This window comes from Mastigoproctus giganteus, chromosome 7 (assembly GCF_048544385.1).
Source record: "Mastigoproctus giganteus isolate SK-2022 chromosome 7, ASM4854438v1, whole genome shotgun sequence".
Classification (NCBI taxonomy): Eukaryota; Metazoa; Arthropoda; class Arachnida; order Uropygi; family Thelyphonidae; genus Mastigoproctus; species Mastigoproctus giganteus.
Genome location: NC_143581.1, coordinates 118,481,821 through 118,506,526, shown reverse-complemented (window position 1 = coordinate 118,506,526; position 24,706 = coordinate 118,481,821). Strand labels below are relative to the sequence as shown.

The 24,706-nt window shown below is 38.5% G+C and overlaps 1 protein-coding gene across 1 annotated transcript in view; it reads left to right on the top strand.

Annotated features, from left to right (window-relative positions):
• LOC150083166 (FERRY endosomal RAB5 effector complex subunit 3-like) overlaps positions 1 to 24,706 on the top strand; it is a 1,535,539-nt gene that overhangs the window by 1,330,787 nt on the left and 180,046 nt on the right. The gene's annotated exons all lie outside the window — the stretch shown is intronic.

Sequence of the window (24,706 nt, the reverse complement as noted above, 5' to 3'; positions counted from 1 at the left end):
ATAATTCTGAAACTAATTCCAAAAGTACCTCAAGTTTTAATGAAAAATCAATTAATCTCCTGCATGATTCCATTATTCATTAAACGCTTGATGATTATTTTATTAAAAATGATATGTGACTTTAGAAAAAACAAATGTAGTTTTTTTCTAAAGTGCATGAGCCCAATCTCTGTCATTCTTGTCCCCAAATGATTCTTTGTATGATATACAGTAAGCTCTCTACTTTGAAACTAAGTAATGTTAAACCATTACTTACTTTTAATAAAAAGTGATTTTGTGCAATTTGGTGCTACTTATATACTCACCTTTAATATACAGTAAGCTCTCTACTTTATACACTAATTATACAGTCAACTCTCTACTTTGAAAGTAAGTAATGTTAAACCATTACTTACTCTCAATAAAAGGTGATTTTTGTGTGCAATTTGGTGCTACTTATATACTCACCTGTGTCATAACCTGTACAGCAGTGTTTTCAACTGGGGTGGCACGGCACATTAGGGTACCACAACAATGTTCCAGGGGTGCCACGTAATTTGGGTTTAAATTACTTAAATTTATATATTTTTTAAATTTATATATTTATTTCATTATAAAAAGGTGTACCATATCTTTTTAATTTTGTGGTAATCTATAATTGATGATTATTTAATACCATTATATATAAAGAATAAAATTATATATATAATTTGTATTATGAATTGTAATTTTGTTTATAGCTATATTATTGTAATAACTATCATATAACATATTTTTTACATATTATATATAACCCCTTAAAGGTAATGTTTAAAAAGTTACATGGGATAAAAAGATATTCAGTTGATGAAATGGTTTCAGTAAATGAAAGATTAATGAAAGGTGAAAGAATATTAATATCCTAAAAGTTATGGTGTATTAAAAAAATTATGGGCTAAATTACTAAGCCAATAGAAGGTTGGAGAACTGTAAAGAAAAATTAGTACAGCAAAATACCAATAAAACAAAAATAAAAATAGAAAGTGGTACAGCTGTCATCAGATATGGGGAGGAACATATTTAGGTAATGGTCGAATATAGGTAAGACAAAAGTGCCTGATTTGATGTCAGCTGCAACAAATATTGATACATGAGCAGGTATTTCATCAGGGGACTACACCTGACCATATATCAGGAACTGCATTTCTATACTTGTCCATAGTAATAGAAGAAAAGTGAATGGCCAAAAAAGCAACGAAAATGAAAGTAAAAAAAAAAAAAAAAAAAAGTAAAGTGCTGCCATTATCAACCCACTGCAGGATGGAAGCCTCCTCAACAATTCATGCTGAGGGAAATGGACCATAATCTGCCACGCTGGTCCAGTGCGGGTTGGCAGATCGACCGTATTCAGCAGTCAGGGGCTTGAACCCCAGTCTACTCAAAGAGCGTGTGCTACTGCACTCCCGCTCCTGCCCACTCGGCTACGGAGGCCGGTTTGGACAAGGTAATCCCAAAGCAATATAATTTATTAAAGTAAAAATAAGGATCAAGTTAGAATAAATATGGTTAATATAAATATGTAGAATTTAGTGTAGGATTTAAAGGATGTCATTTTGTGTAGATTGGAATTAAGTAGTTCAATAAATAAATTTGGAACAAGCACGTGGTATAGGGTGAGGTATTAAATTGAGGATGGGAAGGAAAAAAGGAGTATTTTAGATAAATAAAGATGAAAAATTGCAATAGAAGTAGGATAATAGGAAAGTTTGTATCACCCTCGTATACACTAATAGTTTTGCAAATGGAAAGAATGGTAGAAATAGACAGCAGAAAGATAAGAAACAAAGAAAACATTATTAAATAACACTGAGCTTGCTGGGGCTGTGAAGCCCAATCTTATAGTAGTAGTAGTAGTAGTAGTAGTAGTAGTAGTGGCATGTGATGCAAGAAAGCAAATGTATGAGCTTATGCAGCATCAACCAAAAAAAAAAAATCACACCATTCCCTCCAAATGCCTGTCCAGTTCCTCCTTAAATTTATTCAACCTATCAACTTCCACAATGACAGATGGAAGTTTTTCCAGCAATTAACCACCCGCTGGCTAAAGGCAAATTTCCGCACATCTATTCTACATCTGTCTTTTCTTAATTTGAATTTATGCCCCCTTAGGTTCGTAATCTGAACAAGTGGAAGGATCCCATCAGAATTCAGCATGCTCAACCCATTCAAGGCCTTATAGTAAGGACTCTGGCTTATGTAAGCGTTAGTATAAAAGGGAGCTAAAACCAAATGCTTGAATTGTAAGGAAAAAATTATGTAGGTCGAATCATGCCAAGAAAAAGAGATAACCTGGTCCTCCAGGTTGGGGGTTAGGCACAGAGCTGACCTACCCTGTAAAAAATTTAACCATTACCTATAACTTGACGAATGAAACCGGACAGCCCTTACGGAAACAGACCACGCCTCGAAATAAGGACACAAGTTTGGTATTGAGATTTGGAACTTGGAATGTGCGTACCCCGTTGCAGGCTGGTGCTATGAACAACATAACAGAGGAAGTTCATAAGTTTAAGGTGGATATTGTTGCTCTCCAATAAGTTAGGTGGAAAGGTAAAGGCATAAATAAGTTGAAATTTACAATGTATTACTCTGGAATTGATGATAGACAGGGAGAAAGAACAGGGTATAGGATTTCTGATTTCTAAGAGAATGCACAGATCAGTACTTGCCTTCACACCAGTGTCTAGGAGAATTTGCAGCCTTAGAATTAAAGGAAAATTCCATAATGTGTACAATGTGTAAAATTAATGTGTACAATGTGTAAAATCCATCTGCAACATCAGTTGCAGATGGATTTTGATGAACTCCAGGCTGTGTGTGAAAAAATTCAAAGACGTGATGCTATTATAACTCTTGGTGACTTCAATGCTAAACTAGGCAGGGAAGAAGTTTTCATGGGTTTATTTGGGAGACACAGCCTCCATGAAGAAACAAACAGTAATGGTCTTAGAGTAGCACAATTTGCTGCTGCCAACAACTTAAGGTCATGAGTACCTGGTTCCCAAGAAAGAATATTCATAAAGGTACATGGAAAATCCCTGGTATGAATCAGGCTAATCAGATTGATCATGTATTGATCTCTAAGAGATGGGCTACTGCAATTGAAAATGCTGTTCTTTTTGGGGTGCCAACTCAGATTCTGATCATTTCTAGTAGGAGCCAGACTGAAGTATAAAATAGCCCTAGTAGCAAGAGGAAAGGTCGAGAAAAGTAAGTGGTGGAATGTAGAGAAATTGAAATATAGACTTGTTGAAACGAAGTACCAGGCTGAGTTGGCCCAAAGACTGTAGGAACAGGGAAACAGTGACAAGATTGAAGACAAATGGACTTGCATAAAGGAAGCACTTCTGGGTGCAGCACATTGGGTGAGACCTTGATGACAAGTGGCGAGTAGCAGTAGAATTGAAGAGAAAAGCCAGGGCAAAATTTTTGCAGCGAATAGTGAACACTACAGGGAAAAATGGATTGCCCCAGATAGGATATGTAGAAAGAAAAAGAGAGAAGTTTGAGGAGGAAGGTCCATGAAATGGTAGAACATTACAACAAGAAGGAAAGTCGAAAGTTTCGTAAGACGATTAAAGAAAGTATACAGGAATACCGATCAAAAGTTACTGCATGTAGAGATAGAGAAGGAAACTTGCTGACTGAGAGAAAGGAGGCTCTGAAACGGTGGAAAGAGTATTTTGAGAGCATTTTGACAGGACGTAAGACTGAAACAAAACAGCTGTTCTGCATTGAAGACCCTAGCTTCGAAGAAATTCGAAAAGTTATTTAGTACTTAAAGAACTTTAAAGCACTGGGAGCTGATGGAATAACTGCAGATTTGCTCAAGAATGGTGGAGTGACACTATGGAGAAGAATACATAATCTTGATACTGTTAATATGGTCTGAGGAAAAAATCCCAGATGAATGGACACTTGGAATCATACAGCTGATTCACAAGAAGGGCAATAAACTGCTTTGCTCTAACTATAGAGGTGTTACATTACTGAGCATTACTTACAAGGTTTTGTCGAAAATTATTTATAACAGACTGGCAGCACATTCAGAGAAAATCATTGGAGAATATCAGTGTGGTTTTAGACCCAATCGCTCAACAACTGACCAGATTTTCATCATGAAGCAGATACAGGAAAAAGCATTTGAGTACAATATACGCTTCATCATCATCATCATCCATTTTCAATCCACTGCAGGATGAAGGCCTCTCCAGCAACTTTCCAGTTCCTTCTGTTTTGAGCACTGGCCATCCATTTACTACCCACAAACTCATGAATTTCATCTATCCATCTCTGCCTTTGTCTTCCAGGATTTCTTCTAGCTCCTCTTGGGTACCATTCTGTTATTTTTTTAGTCCATCTGTCATCATGTCTTCGAGCTATGTGTCCTGCCCAAGACCATTGTAGTTCTTTAGTTTTGATAAGAATGTCCTTTACTTGAGTTTGCTGCCTAATCGGTGTGTTTCTCTTCTTATCTAACAGTCTGATTCCTAATATAATTCGTTCCATTCTTCGCTGTGTAGTTCTCAGCTTCTCTTCCATTCTTTTGGTGAGTGCCCAAGTTTCACTTCCATAAGTCATGGTGGGGAGTATACATTGGCTCAGTATTTTACGTTTCAGACAAACTGGGATATTGCTCTTCAGTATGTGACTATATTTCCTGAATGCTATCCATCTAAAATTTATTCTTCTCTTGACTTCCAGCCATTTATCATTATTACAGCTAATAACTTGTCCTAGAGAAGTATATGACTCCACCTTTTCAATTACTGCTCCTTCAATCATTATTTCTCTTTCTGTGGCATACTTGTTCATCATTACTTTTAGCCATATTCATCTTTAGTCCAAAATCCTTACTAACTGTGCATAACTGATTAAGATTTTCCTCTAATTCTTTGGGATCGTGGCTTATGACCACAATGTCATCTGCAAATCGTAAATGGTTTAGGTACTCTCCGTTCACATTGACTCCTTTCTGTGACCAGTTTAATCTTTTGAAAGCTTCCTCCAAGGCAGCAGTAAACAGCTTCGGAGATATTGTGTCTCCTTGTCAAACTCCTTTCTCAATTTTAAATTTCCTACTGTCTTTGTCTAGTCTAATAAAGGAGGTAGAACTCTCATATATTTTCTTCAAAATCATAATATGTGGGGTATCTATGCCTTGTCTAGCTTATTTAACCTAAATATACGCTAATTTAACCTAATTGTAGATTTCAAACAAGCTTTTGATTCCCTCTAGAGAGAGGAAATGATAAATGATCTCCTTCCCTTGGGATACCTGCAGCCTTTTGTTCCCCAAAAATCTGAAGTGTAAAAACAGGAACCAACTAATAAAAGACCAAAACGAAAGTATGAAGACAGTTATTTTAATTTCGGCTTTACACATGTTGTAAATAAAGATACTCTTGATGCTCAGTGTGTAGTATGTTATAAAATATTAGCAACAGTTCTTTGGCTCCTGCTAAACTTGTGTTCCATAAGTGTTCCGTGAATATTTTGTGAGATGAAAAGTGTCCCGTGACTAAAAATGTTTGAGAAACGCTGCTCTGAGCAATGGGATTTAGTTCCATTATTCAATCTTTTGTTCCTCTATTCACTCTGAATGCATACTGATCACCTCCTACATGTTCTTCAATTTCTCTCTTTATCCTCCTCAATATCATCCCTAATAAAATTTTAGAGGCATGTGTTGTGATGCTTATTGTTCTCTAGTTGCTGCGATCTAGGCCGTTTTTCATCTTGGGTATGGGGATCATTATTGTTTGTTTATAATCTTCTGGGAGCTCTTCTGTCATGTAAATATCATTCACAAGTTCTGTGAATGTCTCCAAGGCTTCTCCACTCATATCCTTAGAATTCTATAGGGATATTATCCATTCCTCAAGTCTTTACATTCTTTATTATCTTTATTGCTTCTTTTTCTTCCCTCATAATTAGTAGACTAACTTCCTCCTCTGGGATTTCCATTCCCACTATATCTGCCCCTTCATACAGCTTTTCCCCATATTCTTTTCATCTTTCCATGATATCTTTTTCCTTGTATAATATCTTTGCTGTTCATATCTTTAACTTCTCCTTTTCTTATGCCATTTTTGCTTTTCCTGCGTAAATCTTTTTCTTATAGTAGAGTTTAACACCTTGTATTCCTCTCTGTCACTTCTTTTAACCTTTCTTCTATTTCCATCATGCTTAGGGTTCCTTCCAAAATCCATGGTTTCCTTCTTTTTTTTTCTTTTGGTATCCTATTTCCTCCTCAGCTGTCTGCTGTATAATTACTTTAAACCTGTTTTCTTCTTTCATTTAGTGTTCTTTGTGTTGAGTCTAGCTTCTATTTTTCTCTTTAGTTTGTTTATCATTAAATGCACATATTTTGTTTCTGTTTTGAAATTCTTCTATATTCCAGTTTTTGTTATTGCTGCTCATTCTGTTTTTATTTAACTTTATCTTTAACCAGGCTACTGGATTGTGGCTACTGGATTGTGGTCTGAGCTGCAGTCTGCACCTGGCATAGATTTGCAGTTCTTCATCATAATTTTATATCTCTTAGTTATTATAATGTGCTTAATTTGATTTCTACTAATTCCATCAGATGAGATCCAAATGTCCCTATTATTACTTTTTCACTCAGACCAAGTGTTACCAATTCATTAATCATATCTGTTGCAAAATTGTACCAAATAATCACTTCATTCATTCCTTTCCCCTAGCCCCTATGTTTCCATCTCTGCCCTGTCATATTTTTGCATTCAAATCACCCATTATAATCATAATGTCTTTAAATTTCTTTTTCAACATAACTTCCTCTAATTGTTGGTAGAATTCATTTATTTCTTCTTCAATGCTTCAGTCAGTAGTGGGTGCATATACCTAGATTATGACTAGAACTCTCTCTTCTTCAGGCGCTTCCGTAGCCAGGTGGGAAGGAGCAGTAGTGCGTAGCACACGGTTCTTGATTAGACCGGGGTTCGAGTCCGTCACCACCAAATACGGAGGATGTGGAAAGGTCAGGGAATGACCACCGCATATCCTGGAGCAATATGGCCTTAGTTGCTAATGCTCCTAAAAACCAAATAACTAACTAACTAACTAACAAGTAAACACATGGGTTGTGTTAGGGTAGCTAAGAACAGGAACAGGTGCATGTATGCTTGTGTGTACACCAATGCTAGGATTTTGGTAAATAAATTTGATGAATTTGAGGTATTGCTCAAAACATCAAAGGCAGATATTCTTGGGATATCAGAGACGTGGTGTCACACGATATAAAGAGTGCAGAACTGGAATTTGGGGAGTACAATGTGTACAGGAAGGATAGACAGGATAGGAAGGGAGGAGGGGTTATGCTATTAGTTAAGAAACACATAAAATCCAAGGAAGTGAAGCCAATCGACATCACTGAACAGTGCAGTATTGAGTCAGTTTGGTGTGATGTAAGCATTGGGAGATCAAAATTGAGAGGAGAAGTGTGTTATAGGCCTAATGACTCTGATAAGTATAATAAGAAACTGTACAGGGAAATAGAGTGGGCCAGTAAACCAGAGAGTCTTATAATGGGATAGTTTAATTTCCCAGATATTGTCGGGGATTTGTGGTCACTCACACATTAGAAAGGTTTTTGTAGATTTATTGGATGATTGTTTTCTACATCAGCATGTTCGGGAACAACTAGAGGGAATAATACTCTTGATCTCATTATCAGTAGTGATTCTTCATGCATTGAGAATCTGCAGATAAAGGAACCACTAGATGGCAGTGATCACAGTGTGCGGAAGTGGGATTTACTCAAAGAGGTAACTACCATAAAGGGCGTGGCGCCTCCGTAGCCAGGTGGGAAGGAGCAGCAGTGCGTAACACACGCTTCTTGATTAGACCGGGGTTCCAGCCCGTCACCACCAAATACGGAGGATACGGAAAGGTCAGGGAATGACCACCGCATATCTCAGAGCAATATGGCCTTAGTTGATAATGCTCCTAAATACCAAATAAATAAAATAAATAACCATAAAGGGAAGGGTTTTTGCTTTCGTTAAGGCGACTACGATGGTCTGAGACAGTATTTAAATTCTATACAGTAGGACCAACTGATGATGTTACCAATAGCAAATTCAAAATGGGAAGCATTCAAAGAATTTATCATGGAAGCTACTAGGCTTTACATACCAACTAAGAAATATTGTTCAAGGTTTAGGCCTAAATGGATGTCAGATGAACTAGTGAGACATATGGCAGAGAAGCAAAATGCATGGGATATATATAAATTAATGGGTGACATGGAAGCCTATGATATAAGCTGGTCTGTAACCAAGTCACAAAGGAGACTAGACAGGCAAAGGCAGATTATGAGAAATTTTTCTCAGCCTGGTCTATGCATGTTAACAGGAGAGACTGCTTCTACAGGGATGGGATACACTTAAATAGAAAGGGTGCAAGAATATTTGCTGATGCTATCGAAGCAGAGTTAGGTGGGTTGGAAAACTGATAGCTTGTGGGGGGATACACGGATTAATAGATTAACAGCAGCTGCTGGCAGAGGTAAAAGTGATTCTTGCACTACTTCTATTGAAACGCAATTGAGCAACCGCCTGGAAAGCAAGGTAATGGGAATTTCCAGAACTGCTGGGAGTCATAGTGAAACAAATAAATATATGGGCTGTGTTAGGGTATCTAACAGGTGCATGTATACTTGCATGTACACCAATGCTAGGAGTATAGTTAATAAATTCAATGAACTTCAAGTGCTAGTAAAGACATCAAAGGCATATATTCTTGGGATATCAGAGACATGGTGTCACACAGACATAAGAAGTGCAGAACTGGAATTTTGGTGAGTACAGTGTGTACAGAAAGGATAGACAGGACAGGAAGGGAGGAGGGGTTATGCTGTTAGTTAAGAAAGACATTAAATCTAAGGAAGTGCATCCAATTGATATTGGTGTATAATGTAATGTTGAGTCTGTTTGGTGTGACATAAGAACTGGGAAAGGAAAAATTAGAGTACAGTAGGCGTGTGTTATAGGCCTAAAGAATTTGATGAGTATAATGAGGAATTCTGCAGAGAAATAGAGTGGGCCAGTAATTTAGTGTGTCTTATAATGGGAGATTTTAATTTCCTGGATATGTGGGTTGGTCACTCACACACTAGCAAGGCTTTTCTGGAGTTATTGGATGATTGATTGTTTTCTACAGCAGCATGTTCGGAAGTCAACTAGAGGGATAATACTCTTGATCTGATTATCAGTGATGATTCTTCATGTATCAAGAATCTGCAGATAAAGTAACCACTAGGTGGCAGTGATCACAGTGTGCTGAAGTGGGATTTACTCAAAGAAATAACTACAGTAAAGGGTAAGGGAAGGGTTTTTGCTTTCGTAAAGGTGACTACGTTGATCCGAGACAGTATTTAAATTCTATACGGTGGAACCAACTGATGATGTTACCAACAGCAAATTCAAAATGGGAAGCATTCAAAGAATTAATCTTCGAAGCTACTAGTCTTTTCATACCAACAAAGAAATATTGTTCAAGGTTTAGGCCTAAATGAATGTCAGATGAACTAATTATACATGTGACAGAGAAGAAAAATGCATGGGATACATATAAATTAACATGTGACACAGAAGCTGATCTGTAACCAAGTTACAACGGAGGTTAGGCAGATGAAGGCAGATTACGAGAAATCTTTGGCAAAGGATGCAAAGGAAAACAGCAAAGAGTTCTTTACTTATGTAAACTCTAGAAGAAAGGTGATGAATCAGATTGGTTCACTTGATATCGATGGTTCAACTGTTGATGATCCTGCTCAGGTAGCTAACAAACTAAATGAATATTTTGCATTGATATTCACACATGAGGAGTTATTCAGGGAGGGGAATGCCAGATGTGTATTCAACTCTGGCAGTAAGCTAGATAATCTTGTAATAACTGAGAATAAAGTGGAGGAGAAATTGTTGAAGATAAACGCAAGAGAGGCACCTGGGGTGGATGGGATCTATCCAGTTATATTAAAGGAGACGGCAAAGGAAGTAAGTAAACCCTTAGTCATAATTATGAGAGCTTCCCTGGACTCAGGGGAGGTACCCATGGACTGGATATGTGCAGATGGGATCCCAATCCACAAAGGAGGATCAAAGGGACACACAGGTAATTAAAAACCTGTTAGTTTAACTTCTGTTCCAGGGAAATTAATGGAGGCACTGGTTCAAGAAGCATTGCAGGATCATCTAGACAAGACTTCAGTTATAGCTTGGACACAGCATGGGTTTGTTAATTTGATTGGATACTATGATGTAGTCACAAAGGACCTGGATGCAAAGAATAACTTTGATATCATATATTTGGATCTTAGAAAAGCCTTTGATACTGTTGCACATGGAAGACTGGTGCACAAATTGGAGCAGTGTGGCATTGGAGGCAAATTGCTGCTATGGATAAAGGGATGATGAGTGGGAGAAGACAGAATCAATGGACACTGCTCTTTGTGGACTAATGTAATCAGTGGAGTCCCTCAGTGTTCAGTGTTGGTTCCATTGTTGTTTTCTGTATTTATAAATGATATTAATGATGGTATATCAATCTTAATATCCAAGGTTTGCAGATGATAATGACACTAATTAGCATTAGCATTAGTAGAGGCATTTGATACAAGAAAGCAAGCTTATGCAGCATCAGCCAATAAATAAATAAAAAATAACCACTTCCACTTCACCCCTCTGTTCGTTCGAAATACCTGTCCAGCTGAGCCTTAAACTTATTTAGGCTATCAACTTCCACGACAAGGGATGGAAGTCTTTTCCACCAACCAACCACCTGCTGGCTAAAGGCAAATTTCCTCACGTCTATTCTACATCTGTCTTTCCTCAGTTTGAATTTATGCCCTCTCAGGTGATTATTCTGAGCAAGAGGAAGAATCCCATCAGCATTGAGCACGCTCAAACCATTCAAGGCTTTATACACCTCTAACAGATCACCTCGCTGGTGCCTAGTCTCCAGACACTGTAATTTGCAAAACTTAAGCCTTTCTTCGTAAGAGCACCCCTTTGTTCCATTCACTAATCTTGTTGCCCTTCTCTGTACTCGTTCCAGCATCTCTACATCTTTCTTGAAATGAGGCCTCCAGACCTGTATACAGTACTCTAGGTGTGGCCTGACCATTGCCTTATACAAGGGAATAATCACCTCCTCATCCCTGCTAGAAAAATTCCTATATATCATCTACAATATACCATGAGCTACTCATGCAGCCCATCTGCACTGCTCAGAAAACTTCATATCTGTCTGCACAACCACCCCCAGGTCCCTTTCATTCTCTACTACTGTCAGTGTAGTAACACAGAGTTGATACGTTGCTCTGGGGTTGCTGTTTCCCATATGTAGCTTTACATTTGTCAATGTTAAACTTCATTTGCCACCTCTCAGCCCATCTGCTCAACCTTTCCAGATTGCAGTAGCATAGTGAGTAGATATTATATATTTGGATCTTAGAAAGGCTTTTGATACTGTTGCACATGGAAGACTGCTGCACAAATTGGAGCAGTGTGGCATTGGTGGCAAATTGTTGCTATGGATAAAGGGATGGTTGAGTGGCAGAAGACAGAGAGTGGTAATTAATGGACACTGCTCATCGTGAACTAATGTTATTAGTGGAGTCCCTCAGGGTTCAGTGTTGGGTCCATTGTTGTTTTCTGTATTTATAAATATTATTGATGATGGTATATCAAGCTTAATGTCCAATTTTGCAGATGATACAAAGGTTGGTAGGGTTGTTAAGGATGCTACTGACGCTATGCTGCTGCAACAGGATCTGGAAAGGTTGAGCAGATGGGCTGAGAGGTGACAAATGAAGTTTAACATTGACAAATGTAAAGTACTACATATGGGAAACAGCAACCCCAGAGCAACGTATCAACTCTGTGGTACTACACTGACAGTGGTAGAGAATGAAAAGGACCTGAGGGTAATTGTGCAGGCAGATATAAAGTTCTCTGAGCAGTGCAGACGGGCTGCAAGAGTAGCTCATGGTGTCTTATCAATGTTATACAGGAATTCTAGCAGGGATAGGGAGGTGATTATTCCCTTCTATAAGGCATTGGTCAGGCCACACCTTGAGTACTGTATACAGGTCTGGATGCCTCATTTCAAGAAGGATGTAGGGCTGCTGGAACGACTACAGAGAAGGGCAACAAGGTTAGTGAACGGAACAAATGGTTGCTCTTATGAAGAAAGGCTTAAGTTTTGCAAATTACAGTGTCTTGAAACCAGGCACCGACGAGGTGATCTGATAGAGTTGTACAAAGCCTTGAATGGTTTGAGCATGCTCAATGCTGATGGGGCACTGCCTGTTGCTCAGTATAATCACCTGAGAGGACATAAATTGAAATTGATAAAGACAGATGTAGGTTAGATGTGCAGAAATTTGCCTTTAGCCAGCGGGTAATTGGTTGGTGGAACAGACTTCCATCCCTTGTTGTGGAAGTTGATAGCCTAAATAAATTTAAGGCTCAGCTGGACAGGTATTTTGAACGAACGGAGGGGTGAAGTGGAAGGGGCTTTTTTTTTTTTTTTTTTGGCTGATGCTGCATAAGCTTGCTTTCTTGCATCATATGCCTCTGCTAATGCTAATGGATCCATTTTACTTCATCAATTACTCAGTCCGCTAGTACTAAGTTGGTCTGGGATAAAATCCGGAAAATGAACTGAAAATATACATCCCTCCCTTCTTCAATCCTAGATTATAATGGATGCACTATTGCAGATCCAACTTCAATAGCCAGTTCTCTTGGGGAAACATTCTCTAACATCTCTGCAACATCTTCATATTCCCCAGAGTTCCTCGTAGGCCCCGAGTGCCATGCGATAGTGACAAGCAATTTTCTCAGTGATTTATAGAGTGCTCTTATTAAAGAAAAAGTTTTATTTGTTTTCTAGTGTCTTTTTCTATTTCATTTACTTCCAGTGGTTCTGTGCTTAAAGTTTTAAGTAAGAACACAGAAAGGAAAACAACCTTTCTTTATTTAGTATATATATTTTACTAATAACAAACGCTTGGTCACTGGTGGCACCGCTCCTGCCTCCATGTGGCAGGGCCGGTAACCTAGGGGATAAAACAACCCTCGGGGCTAAAAGGAGCAGAGATGGAAACAAGTGATTTTCCACGCTTAGAGCCGAAGAGCCCTCAATTAAATGACACACGACACTGCCATGACTCCTCTATCTCAAAGAGAATGAAGAAAGACACTGGCAGACAGGAATTACCAGCCTTCTTGATTATATATTCTCTGTCAACGCAACCTGTCGGCAAGCTCTCCCCCTTCACCATTCAGAGATGCCTCGAACATGCTGCAGGTTCACCAAAAATGGTGAAACGTCTTCAATCCGGAGATTTGTTAATAGAGACCACCTAGACACTCTGAGCTACTACATCTGACATCCTTGTTTGGAATCCCAGTTCAAATCACACCACACACCACCCTCAATTCTTCAAAGGGAGTGATCACTGAATGGGATTTATTGAACGTCCCCGAAGATGAAATAGTTCAAGAACTTAAAGAACAAAACGTCACTCAAGCAGAAAGGATCATGATCCGAAAAGATGGCAATTTAGTCCCTACCCGGAGTATAATTTTAACATTCAGTTCTCCAAACCTACCATCTTTAGTCAAGGCAGGATATTTAAACTGTCGCATTCGGCCCTATATCCCGAACCATCTAAGATGTTTTAAATGCCAGAAATTTGGCCATTCCCAGATAGCATGCCGTGGAGATGCAAATTGTGCAAACTAGTGGGTGTAAAACTCATACACAAACAGAATCTAAGGCAGTGTCCAAATTGCAAAGGCAACCATCCCACTTATTCCAAAGACTGCGACCTCTGGAAGTTGGGGAAAAAAATTCAAAAATATAAAATTGAAAATAAGGTTTCCTATCAAGAGGCAAGAAAACAAATAAAATTATGTATGTCAAAACACACCTATGCTTCTGCTACTCACAGTCACCAATCAGTAGTATGTCAGACTGAAGTGACCATACCTTCAGACACATCAATCTCCAACTGGGCTCGGTTAGTCCTCTCGGTCGAACATCCATCTCCACCAAACGTAGTAGACCAATGCAGTAATACACCACTAACAGTTCCATCCCAGAGACCTCCCCGTTGTCAAGCAGTAGATAATTTACAGAAATCAGATCCTGTTGAGGCAAAGCAATCTCATATATCAAGCATGGATACAGATGACTTAACTAACCAAAATCTGCTTGAAATACATGCAAATGGAGTTATGGAAGAAAGCAATGACTCAGAATGCCCTAATTTTTCAAGAAAAGAAAAATCAAAACTCGAAAGAGGTAAACAAGCCACCCAGAAAAAAACAGACAGACTCAACTTCCACCCACAGAACTAAATAATGGAACAGATCATACAGTAGAATTGCAGAGGTTTTCGCAACAATATTGACGATATTTATGAATTAATTCACCATTTCAAACCTGCTGCTATGTGCTTACAAGAAACAAATTTAACACCAAAAATCTCCCTTTCAGTCAAAAATTATACCATCTTCAGAAAAGATCGATCTGAAACTAACAGCTCTCATAGAGGAGGAGCTGTACTTGTGGAATCAAGAGTCGCTTACAGGCACATTCCTTTGAAAACACCATTAGAAGCTGTTATTTGATATGTTATTTGGTTTTTAGGAGCATTAGCAACTAAGGCCATATTGCTCCGGGATATGCGGTGGTCATTCCCTGACCTTTCTGCATCCTCCGTATTTGGTGGTGACGGGCTCGAACCCCGGTCTAATCAAGAAGCGTGTGCTACGCACTGCCGCTCCTTCCCACCTGGCTACGGAGGCGCCTGCCCCATTAGAAGCTGTTGCTACACTTATAGTTATCAGTATCACATTGACAGTGGTCTCGATATATCTTCCGCCAAACCATCCATGCACATTTCAGGATCTAGAAAACCTTATTTCTCAGTTACCATCTCCGATCTGTCTATTAGGCGATTTTAATGGACATCATCCATTGTGGGGTTCACTGGTCTCAGATGGACGTGACGAACTTATTGAAATGCTACTTGATAGAGAAAATCTGACACTGTTGAACACTGGCTTACCCACCTACATCCATTTTCCTACTGGGTCAAGCACTGCTATCGATCTCTCAATCTGCTCTCCGATCCTGTTCCCAACCATAGAGTGGACAGTACACGACAATCCTCTAAACAGCGATCACTTTCCGCTGATTTGTAGCATTCAAACCACCCATTTCAAACAAACACAAACAAAAACTCAATGGAAATTTTCCAAAGCAAACTGGACAAAATTTTTTACCAATCATGTATCTTTTGATGAGGATATCATTACGTCTTTTCCTATTGACGCTGCCACCGAATATATTACGAAGCAGATACTAACATCTGCAACAGCCGCCATCCCAAAGTCTCAAATAAGAAACCATCGTCATATCAATCACTGGTGGAATGGTGATTGCAATAAAGCGAAAAAGGAAACAAATGCAGCATGGAATACCTACCGCAAATATCTCACCACTGCCAATCTTATTAACTACAAGAAACTGAGAGCCAAAGCTCGTTTCATCCGGCGAAAGGCCAAAAAAGATTCATGGGTAAAATTTGCCTCCTCAATCAATAAAGATACTGATACCCGAATAATCTGGGAAAAAATAAAGAAGCTAAGTGAAAAATATCATGTATCACCTTCTCCTGTTATTAACTGGAATGGGAAGGAGATCTCCTCTCCTGGAGAGATTGCCAATGCCTTAGGAACTGTGTTCTGTGAATTATCTGCCTCAAGCGCATATCAACAGTCTTTCCTAAAAATTAAAGCCAGAAATGAGAAAAGGAAACTGAACTTCAAAGCTACATGCCATTTACCCTATAACCGACCATTAACAATATCTCAACTGAAAGAAGCTCTGTATACCTCAAGAAACAGTGCTCCTGGCCCTGACAGAATTTACTATATAATGCTTCAACATCTCAATCAGAAATCACTATCTTTACTGCTTAAACTTTACAATCGGATATTCTCAGAACATATATTCCCGACCTCCTGGCAACATTCTTATATAATAGCTATACCGAAACCTGGAAAAGATCACTCGATTCCACACAATTATAGACCAATTTCTCTTACCAGCTGCTTGAGTAAGACTGGAAAAAATGGTTCACCATCGTCTCACATGGTATCTTGAATCCCGAAACATAATCAGTAATAATCAGTTTGGTTTTCGAAAGAATAGATCATCCCTAGACCTCATGACAAAAGCTGAATCAATCATAAGGAATGCATTCATTAGAAATCAACATCTCGTCATGATATGCCTTGATATAAAGAAGGCTTTTGATACCAAATGGTGATATGGCATCCTAAGAGATCCATTCTATTCATATGAGAGGGCGCTTACCATATTTTATTCAAAGCTTTCTTCGACACAGGTCTTTCCAAGTTAAGTACCGGCAGGTTTTATCTCAAACATATGTACAAGAAGAAGGAGTCCCACAGGGCTCTGTTCTTAGTGCCACTCTGTTCTCACTACGAATAAACAATATTACAAACTGCATTCCAAACACCATTGACTCATATCTCTATGTGGATGACCTTACCATATCCTGCCATTTCCAGAATATGAACTATATCGAGAGGCATCTACAAATATCCATAAACAACATTGAATTATGGATGGCACAAAATGGATACAGACTGTCAAGCCACAAATCAACAGCCATACATTTCTGCACAAAGCACAGAATGCATCCTAAACCTGAGTTGCACTTGGCCAATCACCCTATACCAATCATGAACAGTATTCGTCTCCTAGGGCTAATTTTTGATAAGAAATTAAATTTCCAGGAGCACATAAAATATCTAAGAACCTCTTGCGCAAGGAAAATGAATATACTCTGGGTAATCTCGAGTACATCTTGGGGTGCAGATCGCTATACACTGCTCCACTTGTATAAGTCCCTAATTAGAACTCGGCTAGACTACGGAGCACCTGTTTATGACTCAGCTAGGGAAAGCACCTTAGCACGTCTTGCGCCCATCCAACATTTGTCTCTTAGGATAGCCTTAGGTGCATACAGAACATCACCGGTTCAAAGTCTGTACATTGAGGCTCACGAACCTTCACTTAGCATCAGAAGAAAAATGTTGCTGATGAATTACTCAGCTTAAATTAAAAGCCTGCTTACTCATCCTGTTTGGCCACTCCTGCATGATCCTCTGTGGAAACCCCACTATACAAATAAACCCAGAACAATTCAGCCTGCTGGTATCAGACTGCAGATTCTAGCAGAAAGCTGGAACATCCAATTTGATAATATCCTCAGAGAATCAAAAGATCCAGATCCCCCGTGGTCTACTCTCACACTTTCTTCTCATGAATACCTTGAGCAATGGAGTAAAAGTTCTATAGCAAAGATTAACATCCGACAACTACATTATGCTCATACACAAAAGTACCCCGAATTCACCAAGATCTATACTGATGGTTCAAAGTCTGACAATCAAATGGGTGCAGCTGCTGTCTTCCCTAATTCAACTATCTCATTTTCACTTCCAGTCGAATGTAGCAGTTATACCGCTGAGCTTCATGCCATTAAGCTTGCTCTGAAAAATATCTCACTGCTGTCAATAAATAAAAATATAATATATACTGATTCACAAAGTGCTATTTTAGCTTTGAAAGGCATTTCTTCACCCACCAATCCTTTATTAAAACTCATAAAACATAAGCTGATGCAGCTTCATGAGCATAAACAAACTGTTATCTTTTCTTGGGTCCCAGGCCACAGTGGTATTCCAGGAAATGAATGTGCAGATGATGCTGCAAAGCATCCTTCTAATATAGCTTCAACAAATGATCTAGTCCCATATCCTGATTATAGACACAATATACAGAGAACATGAATGGAACAATGGACACTTCTGTGGAAAATGCAAACAAATAACAAGCTATTTCAAATAAAATCTGAAACACAATTATGGACTTCTAGCCTTTGTAAAAATAGAAAAGAAGAAGTAATCTTAGCCGGAATCCGAATAGGTCACACATCTCTATCTGCTTACAGGGAATGATCCTCCTCAATGTGCAAACTGCTCACAGCCACTTACAGTAAAACATATACTTGTCGAATGTAGCTTGTTTAACAACGCCCGACGAATGGCTTTTAGTTCCATCTCAGATCTGCAACAACCTTTGTCTCTCGATAGCATCATAGGTAAAGAAGCAAATCTCTGAATTATTTCTCTATTTAAAACAAATTCAAGTGTATGATCGTTTTTAACTGCTGTACAAGCAGTTCCCGTATGTAAAGTCAATTGATTTGGGAGGTGCAATATGGCCTAAGTTGCCCTTGCACCAAAAAAACACCACAACAACAACAGTTTCTGGTCCTGAAACATAAAATTGAAAAACAGGCTCTTAATTTTAAGTCTAAGAGCCTTTATCCCTACAACGGGGCATTCACTATACAGGAACTGAAAAGAGCCCTCATTCTTTCCAAAGCAAGTGCTGTTGGACCAGATGGCATCGATTATGAAATGATTAAGCATCGTTCACCAAAATCTATGGAATATTTGCTCCTTCTATATAACAGAATCTTTATTGAAGGGCAGTTTCCGGATTCCTGGCACAAGGCAATCGTTCTTGCCTTTGCTAAGCCAGGAAAGGATCCAAAAGTCACTACTAATTATCATCCTATTGCTGTGACTAGCTGTCTGTGCAAAATCCTTGAGAGAATGGTTAATTTTCGTTTAATCTGGTATTTAGAATCAAATGACCTTCTCTCCAACATCCAGTGCGGCTTCCGAAGGAACCGGTCCACTTTGGACCATCTTATTAGACTGGAAACATCCATCCGGGATGCTTTCCTAAAGCGTGAACATTTAGTGTCTGTATTCTTTGACATGGAGAAAGCATATGACACAACTTGGAGATTTGGCACCTTACAAGATTTGTATAGCCTTGGTCTTAGAGGGCATCTCCCCATTTTTATTAAAAACTTTTTAACCAATCGATCTTTCCAGGTTTGTCTGGAATCCTCACTCTCTCGTTCCTTCAGCCAAGAGGAGGGAGTACCACAAGGATCAGTATTAAGTGTCATGCTTTTCGCCATCAAAGTAAATTCCATCACAGAACAGCTTCCTCCAACTGTAAACAGTGCCTTCTATGTTGATGATTTTAGCATATTTTGTCAGTCATGTAACATGAGGGTTATTGAAAGACAACTGCAAAAAACCATTGATCGCCTTAATTCTTGGGCACTTGCTAATGGCTTCAGGTTCTCTCCGGAGAAGACCGTTTGCGTACACTTTTGTCGTAAGTGTATTCTTCATCCTGAACCTGAATTAAGGCTCGGACGAAATGCTATTCCAATAGCAGCGGACACAAAATTCTTGGGACTCGTATTTGATAAAAAGTTGACCTTTCTGGATCACAACTCCGCACAAAGTGCACAAGAGGTCTGAATATTCTGCGCTCTCTCTCTCTCTCCTCTACATCTTGGGGTGCGGATCGATGCACCCTACTATGCATTTACCGTGTGCTTGTATGATCCAGACTAGATTACGGGTCCCTGGTATACAATTCGGCCAGAGACAGTGTACTTCGTTGGCTGGATCCTGTCCATCATCAGGCTCTCCGTATCGCTATTGGAGCATATCGAACATCTCCTGTCCAGAGCTTATACGCCGAAGCAAACGAACCACCGTTATCGCTTCGACGTAAGCAGTTGTCTCTAAAGTACGCTTTAAAACTGAAATTCCTGCCAGACCATCCTACGTGGCCATTCGTTTTTGAACCACGATGGGAAAATTTGTACAACACCCATAAGACTGCCAATCGTCCTTTTGGTATTCTTTTCCAAGAGCTATTGAAAGAACTTAATATCAAGGTAGACAAGGTTGCCCAAACACCAAAACAACCACTTCCACCCTGGCATGCTCATGTTCCAGCATATGACTTGTCCTTTAGAAATTGGGGAAAGTCGGACACTCCATCATCTGTCTACCTGCAGCTTTATTCAGCACAGAGCTGAACATTCTGAATTCACGCAAGTTTACACAGATGGTTCGAAATTGGAATCATATGTGGGATCTGCTGCTGTCTTTACAGACACCACTACATCGGAGCATATTTACTGCAGATCTGCACGCTATAGAGTTAGCCTTGGATCACATTAGTAAATGCCGATACCAACGGTTCATTTTATATTCTGATTCTCTCGGCGTGTTACAGGCTTTAATAACTGTGAGATATAATTCTCATCCAGTTCTGTCTTGCATTCAGCAAAAGATTCACTTTCTCCATGAACGTGAATATGATATCCGCTTCTGCTGGATTCCCAGCCACATTGGGATTAGGGGAAATGATTTGGCTGACACCACAACCAAATCAGCAATTCCCAATAATAACCGCTGCCTGTCAGTCCCCTATACAGACTATAGGCAAATAATACATCAAAAGATATACTCCCGATGGCAGGATTCGGGGAATAGACAGATTACAAATAAATTATATCGTATAAAGCCTGTAATTGAATCGTGGCAGTCTAGTCTGTGCAGGAATCGTAAGGAGGAAGTTGTTCTTGCCCGGACCCGCATAGGACATAGTCATTTGACTCATTCGTTTTTGCTGAGGGCTTATGATCCTCCTATGTGTGAGCCCTGTGGCACAATTTTAACAATCAGACACATTTTAATTGACTGTCCAGATTTTAGCAATATCCATTTTACCGCTTTTAATCATCTGACTGAGCTGTATACACTCAGTCAGATTTTATCCGACAATGACAATGTGTCTGCTGTTTTTAGCTATTTTAAATCAATAAAGGTTTTTACTTGTATTTAAAATTTACATGTTATTGTTATTTCTTTATTGATTTATCTTTTCTACATTTTATACCTTTGTTATTTTATATCTTGACATGGTGACCTAAGTAATTAGATCAGTGAAATTTAAATTTTTTATATATATCACCTGGTTTTGGCGCATTATAGCCTTAGTTGCTAATGCGCCAATAAAACCCAACAACCAACCAGCCATTTCACTTCCATGAAACAACAGATGACCGCTTGTCAGGATAAAGGGAAACCACTCTTTTCTAAATCTCTAACAAAGTGATTACAATAGAAGGTTGACCAGAACCTGTTGTCCAAATATTTAATAAACCTTGGTCAGCCCACTGGCTATGGATACACAGAAAGTAGTTGACCAGCTCAACTTCTCGGTATGTGGGACAGGTAGTCGGATAGGTTTTACCGGTCCCACTGAGTTGCAGATGGTAATCTCTTTATCTTTTAATTTGGGCATAACAACAGTGCACCATTGTTTGCTTGAAGGCCATGGGTGCAAACAATGTGTACCCAGTTAAGTCTCATAATGCAGTCATTATATGGAAAATTTTATTCGTTCTATGAACAAAAAAAATTTTCTTTTCCATAAAACGAAGAAATAAAAAAATTCGGTAAAGAATAAAATTCTATTTAGTAGCGAATTCTAAAAAAAATTCTGCAAAAAGAAAACATTTATCTCTAAATAGAAAAATTCGCTATAAAGAAGTTTGTTAAACAGAGGTCCGACTGTACTTATTATTTATTATGATTTTACCAATTATCGGAAAAATGGCACGTAGCCACGAATTTGCCAGGCGCCGAAAACCTAGCTACGCCTCTGTACGCAAGGGTCCAATTTTTTTTTTTATGCTGCTTTATATTCACATTAAAAAAAAAAAAAAAAAAAAAAATTCCTTGTACCCATTCATTATTCTCTTAGCCAGTGATTTCTCATAGTATTAGTATTAGTAATGAGCATATGGTGCAAGAAAGCCTAAGGCTTATGCTGCACCAGACAAAAAATAAATAAATAATTAAAAAATTAAAAAATAATAATAATAAAATAAAATAAAATAATAATAAAATAAAATTTAAAAATAATAATAATAAATTAAAATAATTAATAATAAGAGAAAAGGAAATAGACAATCTATGCATTTTCCTCCTCCCATTGGTAACTATATAGGTGACCAGTGAATTTCCCCAAACTATCAGCCTCTATCACCCATGAAGGTAGTAACCTATTCCAGTAATTTATAATTTGCTGGCTAAAATACTCAGCCTTGGCACCTCCCTAACCTTATCTGTGGTACTATTACAGATCAACTTTTAGCTGTCTAGGCTTCGGTACTTTTTATTGCTCAGTAATTTTCACATGCGATCTTTTTCTGCTCTTTTAGGCCAGCTGTTCGTATTCTTCCATTTCAATATCCTCCTTGTGCAATATTTTCTTAATGTAATATGTTCAAATCTCTTCGCCCTTCCTCTACAGTCTGCTGAATTAATAGATGCCATGTAGTACCTTAAACTCTCATAGTCTCCTCTTCTGAAATTAAAACCCATGCATTTACCTTTAAGTACTACAGCTTTCTTCACCTTCCAACTAATGACTGTGTTCATTGCCTGCTAATGTACATTAAGCCCTGTGATGTCATCTTATTTGTAATGATGAGATCAAGAATATTCTCACCTCTAGTACTTTCTCTGACATGCTGGTACTAATTATAATCATCTAGTTTATTTTTAAAAACATTTTCCTCGTGGTGAGTTTACCTCCGATTAATTCCAATCATTATGGGGCAGATTGAAGTCACCCATAATAAGACATTCACGCTGCTTGCCCATTCCATCTGCATGGAATGTATAAACACTCATCAGAATCTTCTGGTCTGTAGATTACTCCCATTCTTGTTATAGTTTTGTTTCCAGCTAACTCACGTCACACAGATTCTTTACTGGCAGAAATAACTTCTGAGTCAGGAAAAGACCCTTTATACACTCCTTCGTGGAAAGCAATCGAACGGAAGAGAGGAATAGAATTCCAATAGAGAAACGTGTTGAAATTTCTGTTGAAGAAGATCACTGCTTTTAGGTTCAGTTAGTTCCATTTGCAGCTCTTTTCTCACCTGCTAAATATCTGAATTAAAAGGATTTGAAAATAATGTGAAATCTGCATCTTTTGATTTGAATCTTGAAATCTGACCCTAAATTCTATGTTAATAATAATAATAATAATTTGCAGCCATTATCAACCCACTGCAGGATGGAAGCCTCCTCAGATCGACCGTATTTAGCAGTCAGGGGCTTGAACCCCGGTCTACTCAAAGAGCGTGTGCCACTGCACTCCCGCTCCTGACCACTCGGATACCTCTTCAGCATATGAAATATACTCAGAACTATTGTGATTGGATAAAGTTGGAAAGTGGTAAATGTCACCATCACCGAGTTGTATAGCCCAAAGTTGAAGTTTGGTTTGAAAAGCTTTTACATGAGCATAAAGTTCATGAACTAACTGATTTTGTACTTGTATTTTCTGATTTATCTCATTTAAATGAGACATGATATCAACAAGAAATGCAAGATCACATGTCCATTCAATACTTTCTAGATCTGGAATGGATTTGTCTTTCATCTCCATAAAGATACAGACTTCTTCTCTAAGATTATAAAAGCACTGAAGCATTTTTACTTTGCTTAACCAACGAACTTCACAGTAATAGACCAGTGTTTCGTATTCATTCTCAAGTTCTTCAAGGAATAACTTGAACTGGCTATGGTTGAGCCACTTTGATTTTATAAAATTAATGGTTGAGACCACAACTTTCATCACATTTGCAAATTTAAGAGATTTAGTACACAAGTTCTCCTGATGTATCAAACAGTGAAAAGAAATAAAATCTTTTTCTTCCAAGTTGAAAAAATGTATTTCTGATTTTAAAAGTTCGATGAAATTTACTGGTAAAAGTACTTTGCCGTAACGGCATTTGTATTGTTGCTCGCTCGGTAAACAGATGGTGGGTGTTATCGGTCAGGAGTATAAATTGAATCCCATGGAAGACTGAAACCCTCCCGAGGTGGAGGGGTAACCTGAACTTTTTTCTTTAGCATCACTAGTGGACTAGTGGATAAATTGTTTATTAAGAAAAAAAAAAGGCAAAAGAAGCCCACATGAGAAGCACGGCAATTTTTGAAAAAGTTTGCCGGTGAAACTGTTATGAACATTTTTTACGATGCCAGAACTTCCAATATGACTGTTTGTGATTCAGTTAGTTAATTCAATTAGTGATTCTAAAGAAAAAAGGTCAGGTTACCCCCCTCCACTTCGGGAGGGTTTCAAGCTCCCATGGGATTCAACTTCTGCTCTAGACCGATAACACCCACCGTCTGTTTACCGAGCGAGCAACAATACAAATGCTGTTATGGCAAAGTACTTTTACCGGTAAATTTCATCGAAGTTTTGCGTGCTTCTCGTGTAGGCTTTCTTTACCTTAGCCATAATGCTCTCTCTTTACCTTTCTTAAAATCTGACAATCATCAGTTGTTGCTCACAGCAAACACACCCTGGTTCTGGGCCACCTATCTTTATTGCAAAAAATCCATTATCCATTTCCCTGACAGTAGAGTCCCTCACTAAAACTAAATCTCATTCAACCAGAGCAGTATGCACTTAACTATTCTTTTCTGGAGCCCAAATTGGGAGTGCATCACTAGGCAAGTCATGAGATACTGTGTCCCTGACTGGCTCCCAGTTAAATTTCTTTCTAAGGCAAGCACCTGTTTCTTCAGTGACTCAAATTCTTCTCATAATGCACTAAGTTCTAGTTTGAAATTGGTAC